Source organism: Rattus norvegicus, chromosome 18, assembly GCF_036323735.1.
Source record: "Rattus norvegicus strain BN/NHsdMcwi chromosome 18, GRCr8, whole genome shotgun sequence".
NCBI classification, from domain to species: domain Eukaryota; kingdom Metazoa; phylum Chordata; class Mammalia; order Rodentia; family Muridae; genus Rattus; species Rattus norvegicus.
This window is the reverse complement of record NC_086036.1, coordinates 51,520,355-51,540,012: the sequence shown is the minus strand read 5'-3', so window position 1 is coordinate 51,540,012 and position 19,658 is coordinate 51,520,355. Positions and strand designations below refer to the sequence as shown.

The 19,658-nt window shown below is 38.6% G+C and overlaps 1 pseudogene; it reads left to right on the top strand.

Annotated features, from left to right (window-relative positions):
* Nucleotides 1–1,322: 1,322 nt before the first annotated feature.
* On the top strand, nucleotides 1,323–2,372 carry LOC103694265 (glyceraldehyde-3-phosphate dehydrogenase pseudogene; annotated as a pseudogene).
* Nucleotides 2,373–19,658: the final 17,286 nt, after the last annotated feature.

The following is a 19,658-nucleotide window of genomic DNA, read 5'->3' as shown; positions in this document are numbered from 1 at the left end:
TAAGAATTCTTACCTACTTTGAGCGAGAAACCTATTAATTTTGTGTGTGTGTTTCTTCTCATGTGCTGACTGAGAGATACCATACACAGTAAAGGGAACCCAGTAGTAAGTGTTGAGTCACTTGAAAACCAAGAAAAACTTTCTAAAAATATCCCACATGAACAGGAACTGAGCCAAAAGTGGAAGGAAAACTTAGGAATCCCTAAGGTAGCAATTTTAGGACAGTGATTTATGAAGAGAATGTGTAAGAGGAAAGAATGTGGATCTCACACTCATGGAAATGAAACAACAGACTAGTACAGTGATGAGTGGGCCAAAGAATCAAGATGGAAATAGAAAAAAAAGTCCTGAAACTAACTGAAAACGAAAACACAACACAATAAAACATCTGGGCAACATTAAAAAGCAGTTTTAATAGTGAAATTTGTAGTCACGTTAAACAAAAAACCTGAAAGAGTACAAATAAATGACTTAATAATACAACTCAAGAATTTTGGAAACACAAGAGCCAACCAAGCCTCAATCTAGTGGGCAGCAAGAAACGATAAGAAATCAAAACAGAAATTATTGAACTAGAAACAAAGAAAACAATGCAAAGAACCAATGAATCTAAGAGCTAGTTCTTTGAGATGATGAACCAGATTGACAGACTCTTGGCTCAACTAACTGGAAGAAAAAATTACATAAATGTCGGAGCTCATACATGAACAGAAAAACACTGCAACAGACTCATGTCTGTTCAGAATATTATAAGGGAATATTTTAAAGACCTGTATTCTCTTAATTGGAACATCTAAGAGAAAGAAATACATTTCTATATCCACCAAAATCATCAAAGTTAAACTGAGAACAACAACCTAAACAGATTCATTTTTAACTTTTTTTTTAAGATTTATTTATTTTATGTGAGTACACTGTTGCTCTTAGGACATACCAGAAGAGGGCATCAGATCCCATTACAGATGGCCGTGAGCCACCATGTAATTGCTAGGAATTGAACTCAGGACCTCTGGAAGAGCAGTCTGTGCTCTTAACTACTGAGCCATCTCTCCAGCACCCAGATTCATAACAAATGGAGAAATTGAAACTAATAAAAAGCTTTCGAACTGAAATAGCCCAGGCCAATGGACTTTCAAAGCTCTATAGCCAATCTTTCTTATGTTATTCAAGAAAATAGAAGGAGTACACTCTTTCTGTAAAGTCAATATGAATTAATACCAAAATCAGGTAAAGACTCAACAGAAAACTATAGGCCAATTAGACAATAGCCCGAGAAACATAGAGTCACGGCTCTCTGCTCCTCCCTGTTCCAGAGACAGCCGCATCTTCTTGTGCAGTGCCAGCCTCGTCTCATAGACAAGATGGTGAAGGTCGGTGTGAACAGATTTGGCTGTATCGGGTGCCTGGTTACCAGGGCTGCCTTCTCTTCTGACAAAGTGGACATTGTTGCCATCAACGAACCCTTCATTGACCTCAACTACATGGTCTACACATTCTAGTATGACTCTACCCAAGTTCAACGGCACAGTCAAGGCTGAGGATGGGAAGCTTGTCATCAACGGGAAGGCCATCACCATCTTCCAGGAGCGAGATCCTGCTAACATCAACTGGGGTGACGCTGGTGCTGAGTATGTCGTGGAGTCTACTGGCGTCTTCACCACCATGGAGAAGGCTGGGGCTCACCTGAAGGGTGGGGCCAAAAAGGTCATCATCTCCGCCCCTTCCGCTGATGCCCCCATGTTTGTGATGGGTGTGAACTACGAGAAATATGACAACTCCCTCAAGATTGTCAGCAATGCATCCTGCACCACCAACTGCTTAGCCCCCCTGGCCAAGGTCATCCATGACAACTTTGGCATCGTGGAAGGGCTCATGACCACAGTCCATGCCATCACTGCCACTCAGAAGACTGTGGATGGCCCCTCTGGAAAGCTGTGGCGTGATGACTGTGGGGCAGCCCAGAACATCATCCCTACATCCACTGGTGCTGCCAAGGCTGTGGGCAAGGTCATCCCAGAGCTGAATGGGAAGCTCACTGGCATGGCCTTCCGTGTTCCTACCCCCAATGTATCCATTGTGGATCTGACATGCCGCCTGGAGAAACCTGCCAAGTATGATGACATCAAGAAGGTGGTGAAGCAGGCATCTGAGGGCCCACTAAAGGGCATCCTGGGCTACACTGAAGACAGGTTGTCTCCTGCGACTTCAACAGCAACTCCCACTCTTCCACCTTTGATGCTGGGGCTGGCATTGCTCTCAATGACAACTTTGTAAAGCTCATTTCCTGGTATGACAATGAATACGGCTACAGCAACAGGGTGGTGGACCTCATGGCCTACATGGCCTCCAAGGAGTAAGAAACCCTGGACCACCAAGCCCAGCAAGGATACTGAGAGCAAGAGAGAGGCCCCCAGTTGCTGAGGAGTCCCCATCCCAACTCGGCCCCCAACACTGAGCATCTCCCTCACAATTTCCATCCCAGACCCCATAATAACAGGAGGGGCCTGGGGAGTCCTCCCTTCTCTCTTGAATACCATCAATAAAGCTCGCTGCACCCTCAAAAAAAAAACATAATGTCACACACACAAAAATAAATCCTCCTGAGAAACTTGCAAACTGAATAGATATACATCAAAAAGATTATCTATCATGACTGAGTTGGGTTTATCCTGGAGATACAGTGGTCATTCAACATGTGAGAATTAATAAATGCAGTAAATTAAATAGATGAACTCAAAGATAAAAAAGTAATCATTCCCATAGATTCAAAAACAATCTTTACAAATTCAAACATGCTTTCATGATTAGTCCTAGAGAGAGTAGAACTCGAGGGAATATACCTCAACACAATAAAGTCTATATATGAAAAGCCCTCGGACAACATCATCCTAAATTGGGAAGACTCGAAGCAATCCATTTGGAATCAGGAATGAGAGAGGACTGCCCACAATACCCACTCAGACTCAATATTGGACTTGAAGCACTTGTTGGACCAATAAAGCTGGAAAAGAAATTAAAGAGATACAAATAGGAAAACAGAAGTAAAACTATACCTACTTGCAGATGCTATGGTGTTACACATAAGGGATCAAAAAAAACTATCATAAAAACACTTCTAGAAATAATCAACAATTTCAGAAAAGAGACTGATTAAATTACAAAATTAAATAGCTTTTTACCACCCACAAACAGAAGATTTATGCAGATAGAAATCTTGGAGACACTCCATTCACAACCTCTGAGTATCTGAGAAGAAATTTAAGCAAGGAGGTGAAAGATGTCTTCGCTGAAAATGGGAAAATATCCCATGCTCATGTATTGGTAAGAATAATATCTTAATAATGATCATCCTACTAAAACCTATCTATAGTCCAGTTAAAATTTCCATCTCATTTGTCACAGAAAGAAAAAAAAATTCTAAAATTCACTTAGAACCACAAAAGGCACCGTGTGTCCAAAAAATACTAAACAACAACAACAACAGCAACAACAACAACAACAACAAAATACTAGAGTGACAACCACTTCTGATATCAATATATATTGCAGACATGATAATAGTAATCATGATGATGATGATGATGATGGTGGTGGTGGTGGTGGTGGTGGTGGTGGTGGTGGTGGTGGTGGTCGTGGTGGTGGTGATAAAAATCATAGTACTGGCATAAAAACAGACAATGTAGACAAATTGAACAAACAGAAGATCTAAACCTGAGTCTGTATAACTACAACATTTTTTATGACAAAGATGCCGAAAACATACACTGGAGAAAACATAGCATCTTCAACAACCATGCTGGAAAAACAGCAGACTTACACGTAGAAAGAAATTAGACCTGTATCTCTCACTTTGGACCAAAAAACTCTAAGTGGATCAGAGACTTAAATGTGAAAGCAGAAACACTGAGGCTTCTAGAGGAAAACATGTACAGTATGCTGCATGATATAAGTTTAGGACAAGCTTGTCTGAATAGCATTCCATTTGCCCAGGAATTAAGGTCAATAATTGACAAGTGGAATCTCATAAATTTAAGAATCTTCTGAACAGGTAAAATAACCAAGAAAATGAAAAGGAAACCCAGCATAGGAGAGAATCATTGGCAGCCATACATCTGACAGGGGATTAACATCCAGAATACATAAAGAACTCAGAAAACAAAAACAAAAACAAAACCATAACCCATTCAAAACATGCTCTTGGAATATGGCAGAGAGTTTTCAAAGGAAGAAATAACAGTAGCTAATCTTAAGAAATGCTCATAATCCCTAACAATTAAGGAAATAAAAAACCAAAATGAATTTGAGATTTCATCTTACCCAGTCAGAATGGCGAGGATCAACAAAACAAAACACCCACTCATTTCTAAAGAGGATGCTGGAGGGAGGGGGAAGACACCCTCATTTACCGTTGATGGGGTTGAAAACTGCTCCAGCTACTCTGGAAATCAGTGTGGAGAACTTCCAAAATGATAAAAAAATAAATCTACCCTATGACCCAGCAATGCTGCTCTTTTGTATATGCCCAAAGGACTTGACAGCTCACTCCATTTGCTCAGCGATGTTCATTGGACCTCTATTCACAGTAGCCGGGAAATGAAATCAACCTCAAAGTTTCTCTTAGTTACTTTTCTACTGCTGTGAAGAGATACCATGACCAAGGCAATAAGAGATGTCATATAAATGAGACTTGCTTACAGCTTCAGACGATAAGTCCATGACTGTCATGGTGAGACTCATGATAGTGGGCAGGTAGTGGTAACTGGAGAATCAGCAGGCAGAGAGAAAGAGGCTGGGTTTGGCATGGTTTTCTGAAATCTCAAAAAAACCATTCCCAGTAGCACACTTCCTCCACCAAATCCACACTTCCCAATCCCTTGCAGAAATAGTTCTTCCAACTAAGGACCAAACATTTAAATATGTGAGTCTATGGGGAGTAGGGGAGAGCGTCCTCACTCTCACCATCACAACATCCTTCAACAGACAAATGGATAGTGAAATATGGTAAATATACACTATGGAAAACTAATAAGTGATAAAGAAAAAGAAAATTGTAAAACTTGTACATAAATAAATGGGACTAGAAAATACCATATTGACTGAGAAGACCTAGACACGGACAGAGAAATGCTCTCTCTCTCATCTGGAGTTCCAGCATGGAGAATTCACTATAGATACTAAGAAAGTAAAAATGTGAGCCTAGCTTACATGTGGGTTTGCTGGAAACAAGGACTTTTGTTTTTCCTATTTTTGATTAACATTAATTACTCTGAAATCCTCACACGTGTGAGTCCTTGAAGGTGTGCTAAAATAGTTTTAGGCAGTTCCCTGTTGAATGTTAAAATCTACAGTTTCAGTTTTGTTTCCATGAATGGAATAAAAGATTAGACCACATTTTCTTATATTTAAACTTAGGTTTAATTTCAGAGTCCTCTTATTTCTATAAATTATGCATGTCACCCTTCAAAATACCCCATGCTGTATTATGAAATGTGGTAGCAAAATTAGAACAATCTATACAGAGAGCTAAGATTGTGTCTGTCTGTTTGTTTGTTTGTTTGTTAGCAGTGCTCTTTGCACAGTGTTTTAAATAACTTTTCCATTTCTAACATTCTTCTGACAGATGCGTTTCCACAGATACAGAACTTTAACATTCTTCCGCTTGAAAATCTACTCCTGACTCTCAAATGCTGCTTGGACTCTGGATCTAATCTTCTTTAAGACGCCGCTGCAGCACAATGCTTGCACGCTTCCATTATTTCAAGGAAATTATCGGGTGGACACTCTTGCACAGTATGGCATCAGGACGGTGACCACATTGACTGTGATGCTGTGGGGAGAAGTGAGTGGAGGGTTTACAGTCCCCACTGCCCTCTATGCATCAAGAAGAGAGAGGGAGACTCAACCTTTCCAAGTGTGACTTCTTTGGAGGGAAATGACGACACTGGTTACATGGAAGAGGAGAATGAGTTTAGTTTTTTTCTTTTCACATATTTCAACGAAGTCCGTCCAAATGGTATTGAAATCTCCAAACTGGCATTTCTAGGAGGGATTTTTTAATCATAGTTTAAATGTTGTGGCTTTAGTAAATTCTACCATATTTGTGGGTGAAGATTTGGGGATAAAAGGTCAAAATCTGATGCTTGGTAAGTATACACATTTGGGAATAAAGAGAGGAGCTAGTGAAGGTCGAACTGTGGAAGATATTGGAGACTATGATGTTGCTCAGTATTCTGAAGTAACGGGGAGAAAGAAATTTTATTTGGAAGCTTTTTTCCCCGATTTCCATCATATATGTATATATATTATGGCAATGCTAGAGGATCTCTTTAAGAACCATTTTGTAGACTGGTCGATTGACAGCTCAAGAAACTACCTCTTCAGACCCACCACTTAGTTGGATCAGTTTTCTCTGGCTGTTGCAAGTCAGTGGCTGACTACAATGGACGTGTTATTAGAGATGGTTTCTGTTCAACCTTGGCTGCTAGGCAACTGTTGCTTGGAGACCTCATTGTAGTCCGAATGACTTTCTTGAAACTATAAGGCTGTCTTCCCATACTAACCCTCTGGCCTTTATCCTTCAGTGTGTGCTAAACCTGCTCTTGCTGACTCTGCTGCTGCCTCTCTATCCTTCCCAGGCCTATTTCCCGATAGACCTCTTGGCATTTGCTTCTAAGAAAAGCAAACTGATACAGGGTACCAACTTCAGTCTTCAATTTTAATAGTTGACCTTGACAGCTCTGGTAACCTGAATCCCTCAGAAATATGAGCCAAATCCCTGAAATTGATTCATTTTCCACAAGACCCAGTTATTTATCAGTATTCTATCTTACAAATTGTATTTATAGTCGTATCTGTTGTAAAAATGAACAACTACTTTGAATATTAAAAGCATGAGAGCCTTGCACACCATTTCCTACTGTATTCATTTAAAGTAAATTAAAGGGTCTAATAGCTTGCGCTAACTAGTGCTGATATTAAGAGTGGAACTAAGACTCATCATCAGTATTCTGTCTCCAGAGATCCATAATTTCCACCAAAGCAGAACCACGAACTTGCAAATCTTTGAGGAAATTCTCAATGCATTTTTAGTCATTGCTGGTTGTAGCACAGTTCTCTGTCCTTGGTGCTGGATCACAGGACAGGAGTAAAAATAGTTCCTTCTCACACGGAGCTCCTAGAGGAGTGGAAGACAGAACATGGATGAGATGCTAGCCTTGCCTTTGTTTCATTTACAGGAAAAGTCCAATAATATCATGTCCATATTCTGACTCTAACTTCTATATCTAAAATTAGAGTTACTTAAAAGTGCTGAAAAGAAGGGTAGGGAATCAATATCAGTTCCTTTTTTAAAAAAAAAATTCAGCTTTCTGGCAGCCCAGCCTTGAGTTAACTTGAGAGTAGTGATTTGATGAATGTTCACTAAAGTCAGTACATTTTAAATGAGGACTAGAAGGTTGATGGTAGAATACAATTATGGCATTTTCTTGAGAAATAAAGCCAAATATTACACAAAGATTCACCACACAGGTCACAAGATCAAATTCTAATTCTATCTTTATTTGAGAATGAGGAAACATTTATTTTTGGCTGCTTAGGACTTTTAAAATTGAAAATAGTTTTTTTCATACAATATATTCTGATTATGGTTCTCCCTCTTTCAACTTCTCCAAGATGCTCCCCATCTCACCACCAGTTCAAGTCTAAATGACCCTTTCTTGTTCTCTTATTAGAAATCAAATCAGAATCTAAAAAAGAAAAAATAATAAAAATAAGATAAAATAAAAACAGCCAAATCTGTATAGGATAAGATAAAATAAGATATGCAAACGAAAAGAAAGGCAAAGAGCCTAAGAAAACACAGGCCATAGATAGACACACATTGGCCCACACAGAAATTCCCCAAAACTACAAAATTACAAACCATAATGTATGAGCAGAGTCTTACAGGTTAAGAAAAAAAATACCCCGACAAAGGATTACAGATAAAACAACCTCAAACATTAGAGTTTGTTTTGTGTTGGGCATTCAACATAGCCTGATCTTGAGAGTGGTTTGTATAACTAGTAGGACTTTGTTTAAGAAAACTAAATATTCACTGGTGGGTGGTTACCAATTGGGGACAGTCTATGGGTCAGGTATGTGTGCTTGTGTCCATTTCCCCTCCTCATCACTTGGGCCCCATCTGGCTTACACCTGTGCATGCTACCACCGTCTCTGTGAGTCCATGCGTGCATTGTCCATTCTGTGTTTAGAAGACCTTGTTTCCTTAGTGTCTTCCAGCTCATCTGCCTCTTAAACCTACTCTTCCTCAGGATTCACTGAGCCATAAGAAGAGAGAATTGATGGGCATTGCACTGAGGACTGAACGTTCGAGGGCATCTCATTCTCTTCACACTATACAGCCATGGGTCTCTGTATTTGTTCTCATATGATGCAAGAGGAAGCTTCTCCGCTGATGTCTGAGCAAGACATTTCTGTAGGAGTTATAACAGAGTGTCAGTAGAGTAACTTGTCCCTATGCTTTTTCAGGTGACAGTAGTATTTGAGTTCCACCTGGGTCCTTAGCCTATCTTGTAGGTATGACATTATTGTACACTGTGATTATTCTTGTATTATTCAGATGCTGACTTCTCTGTCCCCATATCTGGTTGCAATCTGGACATGACCTTTCAATCCTTATTCCAAGTATCTCCTGACTCTTTGTCATGTAAACATTGTTCCCCATTTATTCTTTTATTTGTCAATAAAAGCTGGTCAGCCAATGGCTGAACAGAAGAGAGAATAGGGCTAGACTTCACATACCAGCAAAGGGAGGGGTACAGACAGAAGAGGATTCACAATAAGGATAGGGTAGAGGAGCAATTTTAAGAACACACTTGGAGAAGAGAGAGTTAAATCAATACTAATTTTGGTTGAGAGTTAGTCAGATTATTTTAAAGGATTAAAATAGATTAATATTGCTCAGCTATTTGCCATAAATCTTGGTTAAATAAATATTATAGTTTAGGTCTCATTTATTTGGCAGCTAGTTTGGGTAAAGAAAAAAAATTTACTTTTTTTCCCCCCAAGAACACTATCTAGTCACACGTTCCGGACTATTACAGCATGTGTGGGATGGGTTCAACCTTATGGAGAGGGCCTTAAATCCAATGAGATATTGCCTCGTTACCCCCCTCCAAACTTTTGCCACCATTGTACTTGCACATCTTTATGTGGATGTCACCATTGTTGATCATAAGATTTATAACTGGGTTACTGTTTACCTTTTCCACAGCAGCACACAACTGGTATGTACTATTAGTACCATAAACACTAGACAGTAGGGATGAAGACGATATCTACGATATTAGATTTCCAAACAACCTCTTAAATGGCCTTTAGTTTTAGCTGTTTCTCCCCACACTCCCTCCTTTACTACTTTCTTAACGTCATTCCTATAATTTCTACTCCTGTCAACCATTCATATCTATTCATTCTATTTACTTTTCCTAGGAAAATTCAACCCTCCCCCAAGTCCCACATTCTATACCTAATCTCTGTGGTTCTGTGGATTATAGCCTGATTACCAAAGACTTAAGCACTAACATTCACTTACAAGTGAATGCATACCCTATTTGTCCTTTTGGATCTGAGTTACTTCATTTGGGATGACTTTTTTTCTAGCCTCATCCATTTACCTATGAATTTCTTTTTTTTTTCATTTATAAATGACTGAGTAATACTCCATTGTATAAATGTAACACATTATTTTATTTTATTTTATTTATTAACTTGAGTATTTCTTATTTCGAATGTTATTCCCTTTCCTGGTTTCCAGGCAAACATTCCCCTAATCCCTCCACTCCCCTTCTTTATGGGTGTTCCCCTCCCCTCCCTCCCCCCATTGCTGCCCTCCCCCCAACAATCACGTTCACTGGGGGTTCAGTCTTAGCAGGACCAAGGGCTTCCCCTTCCACTGGTGATCTTACTATGATATTCATTGCTACCTATGAGGTCAGAGTCCAGGGTCAGTCCATGTATAGTCTTTAGGTAGTGGCTTAGTCCCTGGAAGCTCTAGTTGCTTGGCATTGTTGTTCATAAGGGGTCTCGAGCCCCTTCAAGCTCTTCCAGTTCTTTCTCTGATTCCTTCAACGGGGGTCCTATTCTCAGTTCAGTGGTTTGCTGCTGGCATTCGCCTCTGTATTTGCTGTATTCTGGCTGTGTCTCTCAGGAGAGATCTACATCTGGCTCCTGTCGGCCTGCACTTCTTTACTTCATCCATCTTGTCTAATTGGGTGGCTGTATAAGTAGGGGCCACATATGGGGCAGGCTCTGAATGGGTGTTCCTTCTGTCTCTGTTTTAAACTTTGCCTCTCTATTCCCTGCCAAGGGTATTCTTGTTCCCCCTTTTAAAGAAGGAGTGAAACATTCACATTTTGATCATCCATCTTGAGTTTCATGTGTTCTAGGCATCTAGGGTAATTCAAGCATTTGGGCTAATAGCCACTTATCAATGAGTGCATACCATGTGTGTTTTTCTGTGATTGGGTTAGCTCACTCAGGATGATATTTTCCAGTTACAACCATTTGTCTATGAATTTCATAAAGGCATTGTTTTTGATAGCTGAGTAATATTCCATTGTGTAGATGTACCACATTTTCTGTATCCATTCCTCTGTTGAAGGGCATCTGGGTTCTTTCCAGCTTCTGGCTATTATAAATAAGGCTGCGATGAACATAGTGGAGCATTTGTCTTTGTTATATGTTAGGGCATCTTTTGGGTATATGCCCAAGAAAAGTATAGCTGGATCCTCAGGTAGTTCAATGCCCAATTTGCTGAGGAACCTCCAGACTGATTTCCAGAATGGTTGTACCAGTCTGCGATCCCACAAAAAATGGAGGAGTGTTCCTCTTTCTCCACATCCTCGCCAGCATTTGTTGTCACCTGAGTTTTTGATCTTAGCCATTCTCACTGGTGTGAGGTGAAATCTCAGGGTTGTTTTGATTTGCATTTCCCTTATGACTAAAGATGTTGAACATTTCTTTAGGTGTTTCTCAGCCATTCGGCATTCCTCAGCTGTGAATTCTTTGTTTAGTTCTGAACCCCATTTTTAATAGGGTTATTTGTCTCTCTGCGGTCTAACTTCTTGAGTTCTTTATATATTTTGGATATAAGGCCTCTATCTGTTGTAGGATTGGTAAAGATCTTTTCCCAATCTGTTGGTTGCCAGTTTGTGCTAACCACAGTATCCTTTGCCTTAGAGAAGCTTTGCAGTTTTATGAGATCCCGTTTGTTGATTCTTGATCTTAGAGCATAAGCCATTGGTGTTTTGTTCAGGAAATTTTTTCCAGTGCCCATGTGTTCCAGATGCTTCCCTAGTTTTTCTTCTATTAGTTTGAGTGTATCTGGTTTGATGTGGAGGTCCTTGATCCACTTGGACTTAAGCTTTGTACAGGGTGATAAGCATGGATCAATCTGCATTCTTCTACATGTTGACCTCCAGTTGAACCAGCACCGTTTGCTGAAAATGCTATCATTTTTCCATTGAATGGTTTTGGCTCCTTTGTCAAAAATCAAGTGCCCATAGGTGTGTGGGTTCATTTCTGGGTCTTCAATTCTATTCCATTGGTCTATCTGTCTGTCTCTGTACCAATACTATGCAGTTTTTATCACTATGGCTCTGTAATACTGCTTGAGTTCAGGGATAGTGATTCCCCCAAAGTCCTTTTATTGTTGAGGATAGTTTTAGCTATCCTGGGTTTTTTGTTATTCCAGATGAATTTGCAAATTGTTCTGTCTAACTCTTTGAAGAATTGGATTGGTATTTTGATGGGGATTGCATTGAATCTGTAGATTGCTTTTGGTAAAATGGCCATTTTTACTATATTAATCCTGCCAATCCATGAGCATGGGAGATCTTTCCATCTTCTGAGGTCTTCTTCAATTTCTTTCTTCGGTGTCTTGAAGTTCTTATTGTACAGATCTTTTACTTGCTTGGTTAAAGTCACACCGAGGTACTTTATATTATTTGGGTCTATTATGAAGGGTGTCGTTTCCCTAATTTCTTTCTCGGCTTGTTTCTCTTTTGTGTAGAGGAAGGCTACTGATTTATTTGAGTTAATTTTATACCCAGCCACTTTGCTGAAGTTGTTTATCAGCTTTAGTAGTTCTCTGGTGGAACTTTTGGGATCACTTAAATATACTATCATATCATCTGCAAATAGTGATATTTTGACTTCTTCTTTTCCGATCTGTATCCCCTTGATTTCCTTTTGTTGTCTGATTGCTCTGGCTAGAACTTCAAGAACTATAATGAGTAAGTAGGGAGAGAGTGGGCAGCCTTGTCTAGTCCCTGATTTTAGTGGGATTGCTAAAAGTTTCTCTCCATTTAGTTTAATGTTAGCAACTGGTTTGCTGTATATGGCTTTTACTATGTTTAGGAATGGGCCTTGAATTCCTATTCTTTCCAGGACTTTTATCATGAAGGGGTGTTGAATTTTGTCAAATGCTTTCTCAGCATCTAATGAAATGATCATGTGGTTTTGTTCTTTCAGTTTGTTTATATAATGGATCACGTTGATGGTTTTCTGTATATTAAACCATCCCTGCATGCCTGGGATGAAGTCTACTTGATCATGGTGGATGATTGTTTTGATGTGCTCTTGGATTCGGTTTGCCAGAATTTTATTGAGTATTTTTGCATCGATATTCATAAGGGAAATTGGTCTGAAGTTCTCTTTCTTTGTTGGGTCTTTTGTGTGGTTTAGGTATAAGAGTAATTGTGGCTTCGTCGAAGGAATTCAGTAGTGCTCCATCTGTTTCAATTTTGTGGAATAGTTTGGATAATATTGGTATGAGGTCTCCTATGAAGGTCTGATAGAATTCTGCACTAAACCCGTCTGGACCTGGGCTCTTTTTGGTTGGGAGACCTTTAATGACTGCTTCTATTTCCTTAGGAGTTATGGGGTTGTTTAACTGGTTTATCTGTTCCTGATTTAACTTTGGTACCTGGTATCTGTCTAGGAAATTGTCCATTTCCTGCAGATTTTCAAGTTTTGTTGAATATAGGCTTTTATAGTAAGATCTGATGATTTTTTGAATTTCCTCTGAATCTGTAGTTATGTCTCCCTTTTCATTTCTTAATTTGTTAATTTGGACACACTCTCTGTGTCCTCTCGTTAGTCTGGCTAAGGGTTTATCTATCTTGTTGATTTTCTCAAAGAACCAACTTTTGGTTCTGTTGATTCTTTCTATGGTCCTTTTTGTTTCTACTTGGTTGATTTCAGCTCTGAGTTTGATTATTTCCTGCCTTCTACTCCTCCTGGGTGTATTTGCTTCTTTTTGTTCTAGAGCTTTTAGGTGTGCTGTCAAGCTGCTGACATATGCTCTTTCCTGTTTCTTTCTGCAGGCACTCAGCGCTATGAGTTTTCCTCTTAGCACAGCTTTCATTGTGTCCCATAAGTTTGGGTATGTTGTACCTTCATTTTCATTAAATTCTAAGAAGTCTTTAAGTTCTTTCTTTATTTCTTCCTTGACCAGGTTATCATTGAGTAGAGCATTGTTCAATTTCCACGTATATGTGAGCGTTCTTCCCTTATTGTTATTGAAGACCAGCTTTAGGCCGTGGTCGTCTGATAGCACGCATGGGATTATTTCTATCTTTCTGTACTTGTTGAGGCCCGATTTTTGACAAATTATATGGTCAATTTTGGAGAAAGTACCATGAGATGAGAAGAATGTATATCCTTTTGCTTTAGGATAGAATGTTCTATAAATATCTTTTAAGTCCATTTGGTTCATGACTTCTCTTAGTCTGTCTATGTCTCTGTTTAATTTCTGTTTCCATGATCTGTCCATTGACGAAAGTGGGGTGTTGAAATCTCCTACTATTATTGTTTGAGGTGCAATGTGTGCTTTGAGCTTTAGTACGGTTTCTTTTACGTATGTAGGTGCCCTTGATTTGGGGCATAGATATTTAGGATTGAGAGTTCTTCTTGGTGGATTTTTTCTTTGATGAATATGAAGTGTCCTTCCTTATCTTTTTTGATGACTTTTAGTTGAAAATTGATTTTATTTGATATTAGAATGGCTACTCCAGCTTGCTTTATCTGACCATTAGCTTGGAAAGTTGTTTTCCAGCCTTTCACTCTGAGGTAGTGTCTGTCTTTGTCTCTGAGGTGTGTTTCCTGTAGGCAGCAGAATGCAGGGTCCTCATTGCATATCCAGTTTGTTAAACTATGTCTTTTTATTGGGGACTTGAGACCATTGATGTTGAGAGATATTAAGGAATATCTGTTATTCATATTTGGATGTGAGGTTATGTTTGTACTCTTTTCTTCTCTTTGTTTTGTTGCCAAGACGATTAGTTTCTTGCTTTTTCTAGGGTGTAGCTTGCCTCCTTATTTTGGGCTTTACCATTTATTATCCTTTGTAGTGCTGGATATGTAGAAAGATATTGTGTAAATTTGGTTTTGTGATGGAATATCTTGTACCACATTATTTTTATTTACTTACTCATTGATGAACATCTACTCTCTTTCCAGTTTCTGGCTATTATAAATAGAGCAGTAATAATCATGGTTGATTAAGTGTATTTGTGATAGGATGCAGAATCCTTTGGGTATGCCAAGAGTTGGACAACTGGAACTTGAGGAAATCTATTGACAGCTTCCAAAGCAACCACTACACTGTTTCCATTGTAGTTGTGCAAGTTTGAACTCCCATTGGCAATGTGTGAGTCTTCTCTTGCTTCACACTCATCTTCTCTTTCATGAGCTGTCATTTGTTTTATTGATCTTGGCCACTAGTATAAGATGAAATCTCAAAGTACTTTTAATTGCATTTCTCTGACAAGTAAAAATGTTGAACATTTCATTAAGTCTTTCTCAGCCATTTAAAATTTCTTTTCAGAGAATCCTGTTTATATCTGTACTCCATTTTAAAACTGAATTATTTGGTTTTTTAATTTCCAGCTTTTGAGTTCTTTATGGTTTGGATATTAGTCCTTTATTGAGTGTGTATTTGGTAAAAAACTTTCCCATTCTATAGGCTGCCACTTTGTATGAATGATGATGTCCTTTGCCTTGCGAAGCTTGCCAGTTTCCTGAGGTCCCATTCATTAGTTGCTGACTTTAATGCCTGTGCTATTGATGTTCTGTTCAGAAAATCTTTTCTGGTACCAATGAGTTCAAAGCTATTCTCCATTTTCTCCTCTATCAGGGTCTGTGAATCTGGTTTTATGTTAAGATCTTTGATTCGTTTGCATTTGATTTCTTGTGGGGAAGGGCAGTGTGATTATATATGGGCATACTTGTATTTTTTTACCTGCAGACATCCAGTTTGACCTGAAGCATTTATTGAAGATGCTATTTTTTTTCTAGTGTGTATTTCTGCCTCTTTTATTTAATTAAAAAACCAATCATCCATAGGTTTGTGGATTAATGTCTAGGACTTCAACTCAGTTTCATTGAACAATATGGCTATTTGGGGCCAATATCATGCTGTCTTTACTACTATGGATCTGAAGTAAAATCAGGTCATGGATGACAATACCTCCAACAGCTCTTATATCATTTGGGATTCTTTTAGCTGTCCTATTTTTGCTGTTGTAGTTGTTGTTTTGTATTGTGTGTTTTTATCTACTGACAATTGTCATTTGAAGTCAGTGAAGAATTGTGTTGTAATTTTGATGGCTATTTCTACTATAGTATTTCTACTGATCCATGAGGCTAGGAGATTTTTTCCATCTTCTGATATCTTCTTCAATTTCTTTCTTCAAGTTCTTGAAGTTATTAATCATGCAAGTCTTTCATTTGCTTGGTTGGAGTTATCCCATGATAATTTATATATTTGAGGCTCTTTTGAAAGCTTGTGTTGCTCTGATTTCTTCCTTAGTCTGTCATTTTTACCTAGAAGGAGGGCTACTGACTTTTGTGAGTCAATTGTGTGTCTAACTACATTACTAAATGTGCCTATTAGCTGTAGGTGTACCCCGTGGAAGTTTTAAGGTTACTTATGTGTACTATCGTATCATCTGAAAGTAAAGATTCTTCGAATTCTTACCGTTGTATCTGTATTCCCTTGTCTTATTACTATAGCTAGGATTTCATAGGTGTGGAAAGAGTGTGAAACTTTGTCTAGCTCCTTATTTTATTAGAAACACTGTTAGTTTTCCTCCCTTTAGGCTGTCATTTTCTGTGACCCATTAATTTGTGTATTTTCACTTAATTTTTAAAACTTAGAAATTTCTTTCTTAATTTCTGTCTTCACCCAATTTTAAATTCAGTAGCGTGTTGTTCAGTTTCCATAAATTTGTAAAGTTTCTGTTGTTTCCTTTGTTGATCTTCAGCTTTAATCTGTGATTGGTCAGTTGGCAGTCATGGTGTTATTTCAATTTTCTTGAATCTGTTAAGACTTGCTTTGAGTTCAGTTGTGTGCTTGGCTTCAAAGAGAGGTCCATAAGATGCTGAGCAGAAAGTCTATTCTTTTGTGTTTAGATGAAATGTTCTGTAAATATTTCTTAGATACATTTAGGGTTATGATATCCTATGTTATTGTTCCTCTCCTCATTTTCTTTCTTTTCACCTGGATGAATTTCTCTGCTTCTGAGTCCTTAAAGAGAGAGCATCTATGACAGAATATTGCGCTTTCCTTCCTTCATTCCTTCAACATTTTTCTGTTTAGTTTTTGTCTGAATGACCTCTGTGTTAGTGAAAGTGGGGTAATGAAGTCTCCCACACTATCATTATGTGAGGATCAATAGGTGATTTAACTAGAGTAGTGTTTCTTGCTCTATCTCTTTTATCCTTTTACTCTGAGGCAATGTCTGCATTTGATGTGAAGGTGTTTATCTTGGATGCAGCAGAAGGATGGATCCTGTTTTCATATGCAATTTGTCATTCTTTTTACTGTGTAGCTGAGAGCATTACTGTTGAACATTATCAATGAGCAATGCTTCTTGTCTCCCATTTGTTGTTGCTATTGTTATAGTGTGGGGTTTCCCCACTCTTTTAATTTGCTGATCTGAAATTATTTTTTTTTTGTGTGTTTTCCTGGCTGTGGTTACTTTTTTTTTTAGGTTAAAATTTTCTTTCTAGTAGCTTCTGTAAAGCTGTATTCATAAAAATACCTTGTTCAAATTTGGTTTTATTGTGGAAAGATTTTTTTCTACATTTATTTGTTTTGAATGTTTTGCCAGTTGTAGTTGTCTGGCTTACACCTTTGGTCTCTTAAATTTGTAGAACATTTCTTCCAGACTCTTCTGGTTTTTAGAGTCTCAGTTGGGGTGTTTATTTTTCTGTTAGTTCTGCCTATTAGAAAATGGACCTAATTGGTCCTTTTCCCTTTTAGCCTTTAGTATTATTGCATTGTTCTGTGCATTTAGTGTTTTGATTATTATGTGTCAACTTTATTTTCTGGTCTATTTGATATTCTGGGTGCTTCTTGTACCTTAATAGGCAACTTCCTTTAGGTTAGAAAACTTTTCTCCTCCGATTTTGTTGAAAATATCTTCTGTGTTTTTCACTTGGGTTTCTTCTACTTCTTATATTCCTATTATTCTTAGATTTGATCTTTCCATAGTACCCCAGATTTCCTGGATGTTCTGTGCTTGTACTATTTTAGATTAACATTTTCATTGACTAAAATATCTGTTTCTTCTGTCTTGCTGGATATTCTCTCTTTTATCTCTTACTTTCTGTTTGGGAGGCTTGCTCTGATGGTCCTGCTCGAATTTCTAAATTTTTCGTTTTCGGGGTTCCTCCAGTGTGGGTTTTCTTTTCTTTTCCTACTTTCATGTTTTGAACAGTTGCCTTCACTTCATTGTAAGGTTTGTTTGTGTTTTCATTAATGGGTTTATTGATATTCTTTTAAAGGTTGTTAAGCATATTCATAATAGATGTTTGAAGTCAATGTCTTATGCTTCTATATTGAATTTCTCATAGCCTACTTCAATTGGGCTGCTGGGCTCTAGTGGAGACAAACTGTCCTGGCTGTTATTGTGTTTTTATGTTGGCATCTAAGGCACCTGAGGTTAGAATGATTGCAATTCTGGGTGTTGTTATTTGGCCTTTTCTTTTATGAATGGGTTTTTAGTCCTTGATTTCTGCTGCCCTCTCTGGATTATAAGTACTCTAGTTGTTGTAGGTTGTTTTATATAGAGTATTTCTGAGTCTCTGCTTGGTGTGAACCCTGGGGAGTCAAGGGTAGAACTTGTTTCTAGGTATTGGGAGCTGACACAGGAACAGGGATGGGCTGGAAGAGTTGGGGTCTGAGAGAATCCTCAGAAGGGAGAAAAATGGGTATGCCACAAGGATCTGTGGAGTCCACAGGGAACAGATGAAGAGAGGGATGGCAGGCTCTTGCAGGTGACCTGCTACAGGACTGGCAATTACAATTGGAAGGAAGAAGACTTTGTACTCTGGCAAGTGTGGCTTCTTTTACCTGGAAAGAGACTTCCTCCAGTGCTGATGGCTGAGACTGAGGAAATGGGATAGGGAAGAAAAGAGGAATCCCTGGTTGTCATGGCCAGCATGTTTCCAATGAAAGACTGCATCAGGGTTTGCAGGTGAGACAAAGAACTGGGATGAGGAAGGAGGGAAGGCTATATTAGAAGATTTGTAAATTCTTACCTTATCTGTGCTTGTTTCTAGTCACAAAGTACAGAAGTGTGACTTTATTTTCCATTTAACAGAGCACTTTTAAGATTTGATGATCACATGATAGAGAAGGCCCTTTTCCTGACATTTACAACATACTTGTTAAGAGAAATCCATTCATTGTTTTGTGTGTATGTGTGTGTGTATGTGTGTGTGTGTATGTGTGTGTGTGTGTCTATACGTGTGTGTACACTATAGAACAACCTCATTTGTTGTTTTTTCTTCACGTATCACTGATGATGTATTACAAGATAGGGTCTCTCACTGTCCTGGAAGTCACTAGAAGGCTGGTTTGACTGTTCCACAACTTTTGGAGATTCTTCTGCTTCTAGTCCTGCCCTGGGATCACAAATAAATGTTACTCTGCTAGTTTTTGTTAGGGGCGGGGTGATGGGGAGGAGCTTGAAGGTATTAAACTCAATCTTCATGTCTGCAAGGCAAGCGTTTAACCAAACAGGCTATCACCTCAGTCTGATAATAACTGTTTGAGACATCTGTCACACAAATGATGGCTGTCAGCTTTCTTCTCTGTCATGTTAACTGGCTTAACTGTGCCATATCTCATTGTAATTGTTTTGTGATTGATTTAGCATTTGCCTTCTTTTGGGCACAAAGCACATTTCTTTGTGTAAAATTTGTGGATGCTGTCAAAAGTTGATTTGCATTATTACTGCATTTTCTCCGCAAATAAGAGCTTCAAGCATAGCATCCAATAATAAGACAGAAACTCAAGATAGGATGGAAGTCAAGGTGCTAGTCCTGGCAGTGAGGCGAGCTTGGGAAAGGACTGCTTTTAAAAACGATGACCACACTTCTTGTGAATGCTCTTCCATGTCGACGTTTAGTCCTTAGACAAGTACACTCCTTATAGGAAAACATTAATTCAGACATATGAGTTATTGTGTTGACTTGACCACTGGTAAAGGAAAAGTAACATGCATGGGGGCTGGGGGATGGTGTTGGGGAACTAACTCAACACAAATTTTTTCAAGGACATGAGTTCATTTCCCAGAACCCACACG